At 27.7% G+C, this 6,906-nt stretch overlaps 1 long non-coding RNA gene across 2 annotated transcripts; it reads right to left on the bottom strand.

Moving 5' to 3' along the window:
- Window positions 1-344: 344 nt before the first annotated feature.
- On the bottom strand, window positions 345-5,717 carry LOC127072642 (uncharacterized). 2 transcript variants are annotated; one of them, XR_007785555.1, is made up of 3 exons: window positions 5,131-5,663; window positions 4,256-5,056; window positions 345-3,485 (listed from the first exon to the last, which is right to left on the bottom strand). It is a non-coding gene; the product is annotated as an uncharacterized LOC127072642 (long non-coding RNA). The 2 variants fall into 2 exon arrangements; XR_007785554.1 differs by lacking the exon at window positions 345-3,485 and having other exon boundaries at window positions 4,176-5,056; window positions 5,131-5,717.
- Window positions 5,718-6,906: the final 1,189 nt, after the last annotated feature.

The raw sequence follows: 6,906 nt of genomic DNA, 5'->3' as shown, positions 1-6,906 counted from the left end.
ATGAGCACATTTCTAAAACATGTTTCATAAGGAAGCAGAAGAGCTACTTTATAGCACTAGTATAACAGATTAGTTATTGACCACTATAAGTTATAAATAAATATCAATTTTTCAAACTAAAAAATTTTAATGCATTTTTTGGAAAATTTTATTTTTAATGTTTTCAAATTTATGTACACGATAAAAGAAAAACTATTTGACTTATCGATTTTATCGAAAAAAGGTTACTTAAATAATAACCAATTATCCTTGATGAAACAGAAATATTAATAAAAGACCAATTTAAACAATGTTTCTACATTAAGAAATTAACATTTTTTCTTAAAAATCATTTTTTTTTTCAATTCCACAGTTTTTGTTTTTATATTTTTTTATAATATTTGTTTAGTTCACTTATGACAAAACTTCAAGGAAATTAAAAATCTCTTTAGCTTTGTTTTAAGCGAAAATTGAACTCGCTAGATTGTAATAAACAAAGCATAACTCCGCTGACGAGTCACGACTGTTGCCAAATAATAATTGTCTGTTAAAAGCATTTTTTAATGAAAAAGTTTTTTGTATTTCTTTAAATGCTCATTAAATTGGTCTAAAAGTCCGTGAAGATTAGCCGTTTTATTTATATTTTAAAAAATCTTCAAAGATCATCTTTTTCTAGCGTTCTAAAGTAAGTTGCTTTCTTAAGATTATTGATAGTTGATTATTGAGAAATTTAATTACTCTCACTTTTAATTGTTAGAATTCTCACATATATTGCGTCATTGTTTCGTCCTTTTATTTTTTCCCTATGTTTTATATTTTACTCATGAAAGATTAGGAATGCATAATTTAAGGATCCACTTAGGACTGATGCCTTTTTTATTATCTATCAAATAATCGCTATTCTATCATGCTCTTTTCCGAATCTTAATATGTCGCATAAATGTCCTGACATCATAACACCTTTGGAGAATATAACACCTTTCAGAAAAACTCCAATATTTTTCTTTATATAAATTTATCTTGTTAAATTCCTCAAATCTTGCATCAATCATACCTCGCTTCATAAATATATTTCTTATTGCATGTTAAACCAATTAAAATTGTAGGTGTTAACATTACTATTCGATAAAAAAGAATAAATATTTTATCCTCTGTATTACGTTCTACTTCATCACACATTATTATTACTATTGTAATGCGTGTGAAATAGTTGAGTCAGCCTTATGTGCGAGATAAAAAAAGAATAAATTTTGAGAATACGAATAAATAGAATGAGACATCACACGTGGCAAGAATATATGTGTATGAATAAAGGCATGATAAGGGAATGTAAGCGGATGAATGACCTGTTTAAGGAGGTTTTAGTCAGAACTACCAGTCCACTTTTGATCTAGCCATTGCACAAAAAATCCTCTTCTTCGATTTTTATTTACTGATTCATGTCACTATAATAAAATGCACATTTCGATGCTGAATTTGTTGCGTCATATGGACGCAATTACAAGAGCGCGTTTAGTTACGATTAGTTGGTCCAACGATATCAATTCACATGGAAGATCCGTTCCCCGTCTTTTCTTAATTATTGTAGAATTGTAGACGCATTGGAATAAGGGCTGCAGCATAAGGGTTAGAAATTGTTTAAGGTCTTCGCTAAAATACCGTTCGCAAATTAATGAGAGAACGCAATTTCTTTGAAGGATTCCGTGGAGCTCGTGAAGGTAATGTACAATAAAGAATACTTCGCGAATTGAAATTATACAATATATCTTGAAATAAAGAGATACAGATGTGTGATTGTATGTGTAATTATCTATGTTGGCTATCTCTGAAGGAGTAATGTTTAGCAAGACTCGAAGGTCTTGATGGTTTTAGTCCAAAAGTTGTATATTAACTTAGATTGTGCAGGATACTTTTGATTGAGGCATAGCCTGTGATGCTGATAAAACTCGGTTTTTTTACTGTTGAGTATGAATGGTTTGAATCTACTAACTTTTGATTTCTTTCGAGCAATATTTTTATTTGTTGTGGGCGTGTCGGGATAGTTCGTTCGAAATGTTTAAACAATCTCATATGTCGAACTTTGTCTTGGTAACCTTATGGACCTATGAGAGTTGCATTGATATTAATTAAAATTTTGTCTAGGAGTTCAGTTTCACTGTTTATCTATTATCCGGTTCGACATTATTCAAGGCTATGCTTGACTAAAGATATCTAAGCGCGGATAAAGATGACAATATTTATTAGTTAATTTTTTATTTGTCTTTTCTATAACGATATAAGGCCTTTAGGAGAAAGTACTATAAATTGCTGAGGGTGCGCATGTATGCATCAATAGAATATGTGCATAATATCACTATCTTCTTGCAACGATGAAATATATTCTATAAATATAAAGCATCAAAATACTTCACACTAATAAAAAACTTTGCCTCTAGTTAATCCAAACATCATTTTCATTCATTATGGTATTTCATAATTTACAATGAAATTAAGTATTTAATGCTAAACACATAAGGTAATCTTTCATTGTAATTTTTAATTTATAACAATTAATTCTAACATTTAGCATTAAACAGTTTTATATCATTTGTGTTTAGTGTTTCCAAGTAATAAACCTTTCTTTCCTTGTCTTTATTTTACATTTTAATTGTTTTTTTCTGTTCTTTTACTATGCTTATATATAATATCTGAACTTGTTCTAGATACAAAAAAAATAAAACGTAAAAAAATTTTTAGAAAAAAGGATATAAAACATTACTAATAAAACATACTAGCAAATGATACATACATACATATTAATAATAATAACAATAACAATAACAATAACAATAATAGTAATAGTAATGATAGTAATAATAGTAATAATAGTAATGATAATGATAATAGTAATAATAGTAATAATAGTAATAATAGTAATGATAATGATAATAGTAATAATAGTAATGATAATGATAATGACAATAATAATGATAATAATAATAATTAAAATATTTTTTGGAATAATTGTTTTTCGAAAACGTAGATTTTTCTCTTCCGCTATTTTTCTATTCCGAATTTTTCTCTTCACTAATATTATTTGACGTTAAGTGATTATTTTGCATCCCTTTGTAATTCTGCCATTAATAAAATATAACACTATGTCAAATCTCATCTATTTTATATTTATGTTTTACAAATTTCTTTTACTCTCCTTTTATTTTTTCCGAGATACATATGAGATCTACTTTAATACATCGCAATAATTATCAATAGTTCTAATGTTACATCTTTAATAACACAAACTAAACATCGCATCGTAAATTTGACGTAATACATAATGATTCCAGTTTGTCTCCAATTAAAGATAATAAGAAGCAGTTTCCATAAATAACATGCAGATAATTCTACTTATCTTCAACATAATGTAATCCACTAAAAGTATTGCCTATTATGATACTTCAATTGTTTCATTCGCATCTATCTTCATTCAATATCTATTTCATATAGAAACTATCCATCTATTACATCTAGAAAAAATATAGATAAAGAATCTTATTTAATGTCTTATATAACGGAAGCAAAATTATTACAAAAATTTGACTAATATAATAAAAATTATTGTATTATAAATAAAATTTTTATTATAAATATTTTTTAATTTTTATTTAAGATTTTTGAAAATCATAATTTATGAATATTATAATAAATTGAAAACATTAATAATAAAATATATCAGATCCAATTTTATAATATTAGAACCATAATTTTACATTATGTATATAAAATATATAATTTTGCTGCAATTGTTACTTCAGAACAAAATATTATTTAAAGATAAATTCAGTAAGTTATATTAAATATTGTTAACTTTGCAAAAACTATTTTTCCAAAATATTATTTAATTTCATATAAATGCTTACTACATTACTTTATTGTTGATAATACACTACAATGAGATATAAAATATTTTTTTTCAAAAATATTTATCACAATTATAAGCACTTACTCATTGCTTACTTATTTTTTATCATAAAAAATGTCATATTACTATTGATATACTATTGATATAAGACTTTAGAAGCTCTATGGGTGATTTAGCAAAATTTCTTATTTTGACTCTTATTTATTATTACTAATAGTTTTAATTTACTTATGTAAGAATTTCATTTGAAAATGTCTTTGTTCTTATATACACTTCTTTTGTACACTGCTTGACATAATTAAAAAAATATTATTTATAATTCTGTTATTACATATTTATATTATATTCAAATTCTATAATATAGGTTAGACTTACTTATGGCGTTACTGTTCTAAATAAATTAAAAAATTTCCATATAGCAGTATTTATAGTATTATATTATTATATATATCCATTTGACATAATAATTTCTTTAGTCATTGCAGGAAAACTTTGAATCGTCATAACTATATAAGCAAACATTTATGATCCCATGTTCATAGAATATTTTCTACTTGTTAGGTCTCTTGAACTTATTCTCAAAGTTTGTACAGATCATTCAGTTACATCCTTATATGGAATCTATTTGAAATTATTGCCTTAAATAGATTATTTATTGTTTTTGTAAATGTGTGAAAATTATTAATTTTTCTTAATATATTTATATATTAAATATTGAATAAATTACATCTAATTTATACATTACAAAAATATTCAGATAGATACTTCATTTCTTGATATATTTACAAATAGTGCAGTTATTTTTCTAGAAATGATTCTACTTAAAACAACATTTATTTTCAAATACTTCATATAAGATTTATTACCAAGGGGACAATATACAATTCAATCATTTAATGTAAACATGTATCGGAAAAGTAAAAACATTTCATTTAATCCCTGCCAACTATTATTTTTTTGTCAGGAAAAGAAAAATTGTATTGCAAAATTGCTACTATACTTAATTTAAAATGGTGAGAGATTGAGTTTGACATCCTTTCGTTAGGTGCCAGTCCCGTGCTATTGAAGAAGTGCACTCAACAAGCCGAAAGGACACACAATCTTACGACACAGGAGCTTCTCTAGGGAATGTAATTTTTCTCAGGCTTGTGCTTAGTGTTACCTCCTACATTAGCCCTACATTTAAAATAAAACTATGTAACCATAAATAAGCGATATTTCCATCTTTCTAGAATTAAAATAGGACCTACCCTACCAATATAAGAATCAGATATTATTATAAATATAAACAAAGATTCCCATCAGTGTACAAAGAGAGATGTGTCTAAACAATGGAAAGCAAAGAAACAATGGACGTGACAAAGATGTGACACGTGCGCTAAGTCTGCAAAACCTCATCTTTACCAGCACGCAACATCCCAACGCCCGCAACCGCCATTAGACATTTCCGCCGCCAACTAGGGGAGAGCTACGACTAGCCAATAACGACACCGTGGCAAATCGCTCTTCGATGATTGGGCAAAGCTCCTTATTTAACCGGTCGCACACGTTGTCTCGACGATTATTGTGTTCGGGTCATCCGCTTAGATTATTGTTAGACTATTGTTGTTTAGATCATTTCATTGTACTAATTACTACGATTATTATTTGATTTATTGTCTTGAACCGAATATTATTCTTACATCTATTGTTATTATATTAAATAAATTGAGCATTATTAAAACAGTTTAAGTTAATAATCCCGATTGTGTCTGCAGAAGCAACTCACTTTTCCAATTCTTATCGAGACAAATTTCAATTCTACTTCTATTTACAAATCGCTTAAACGCGATCGAGGAATTCGTTCTCCGCAGCACAATCGACAAATTCTTTATGCGACTTCACCGCCAATCAACTCTACTCTCTCTGGAACCGAGCCAATCGAGCCGAGGACAAGGGAATCGGCCTATCCGGCGGTAAATATATTCAATTCATCAATAAAAGAAGTGGATTCCAGCATCGAGTTCTCGTCAGTTAATCCTCATCACCGGAATAGAAGTAAAACATTACCGTAGCATTCTCATTTGTCAAAAGTAAAGGTGGGTGTCATTTGATTGGCTTGCGTACGTCGTCTGGTATACCGTTGGGTGCCAGTCTCGTGCCATAGAACTGCATACAGCAGGTGAGGCTAAAAAAGGCACATTAATCTCACGTAGCAGGAACTCCTTGAGTTTATTTTCCCGAGGCCCGTTCTTCGTGGGACGTAACATTGATGAGTTGTCACAACGTTTATGATATTGTTTATATAACGTGACACTATTATATCTCGACTAATAAGGCTCATCTATATCTCGAAAATCTTAACCAATAATGGACGACTATATATTTCCGTAGTTAAAGAGATATTTATAGTGATGTCATTAAGCGCGAGATATGAGAGAGTATAGAACAGGCGAAAATTAAAAAAAGAAACAGTATAATAATTCCACGATAAATGTAACTTCATTATTTTCATAAGAAAATGTAGAATGAAATTGTCCAATAAAAACGAACTCTATTTTTAATGTCACGAAAAGTAAAATCTATTGTGTTTCTGGATTAAGCACGACGCGTTGTATCATATATGTGAAATAAAATATTATCACTAGCGTTAGTAAAATGTGTGTTGTAAAATATATGTTATATTACATTTTGTATAGATTAAACTTTATGTCTATATATGAAATCTGTTGGTAATTTGGTTGTTTATATTTTCATATAGAATATTAACTAGAACATATAAAAAATGCAACAGGATAGATAATTTCCATTTTTTACGTTATTATTTATATTTTCATCGCTTTTAGGATCATCATCCGATGTGATGTAATTTAAAAATTCCTCTAGTAATTTCTTTTATTGTGAATTCGTTGTCATAAAAAAAAAGCAATGGTTTTTTACTGTTAATAATTAATTTTGGATCATGTAATATTTATATTAGTGTTTTAAATAATTGAAACATATTTTTAATTTTTTTACATAATGTTATTACCACTTTGTTATTATAG

This window comes from Vespula vulgaris, chromosome 2, assembly GCF_905475345.1.
Source record: "Vespula vulgaris chromosome 2, iyVesVulg1.1, whole genome shotgun sequence".
In the NCBI taxonomy this organism is placed as follows: domain Eukaryota; kingdom Metazoa; phylum Arthropoda; class Insecta; order Hymenoptera; family Vespidae; genus Vespula; species Vespula vulgaris.
The sequence above is the reverse complement of the archived record's forward strand: the minus strand, read 5'-3'. Positions and strand labels throughout refer to the sequence as shown.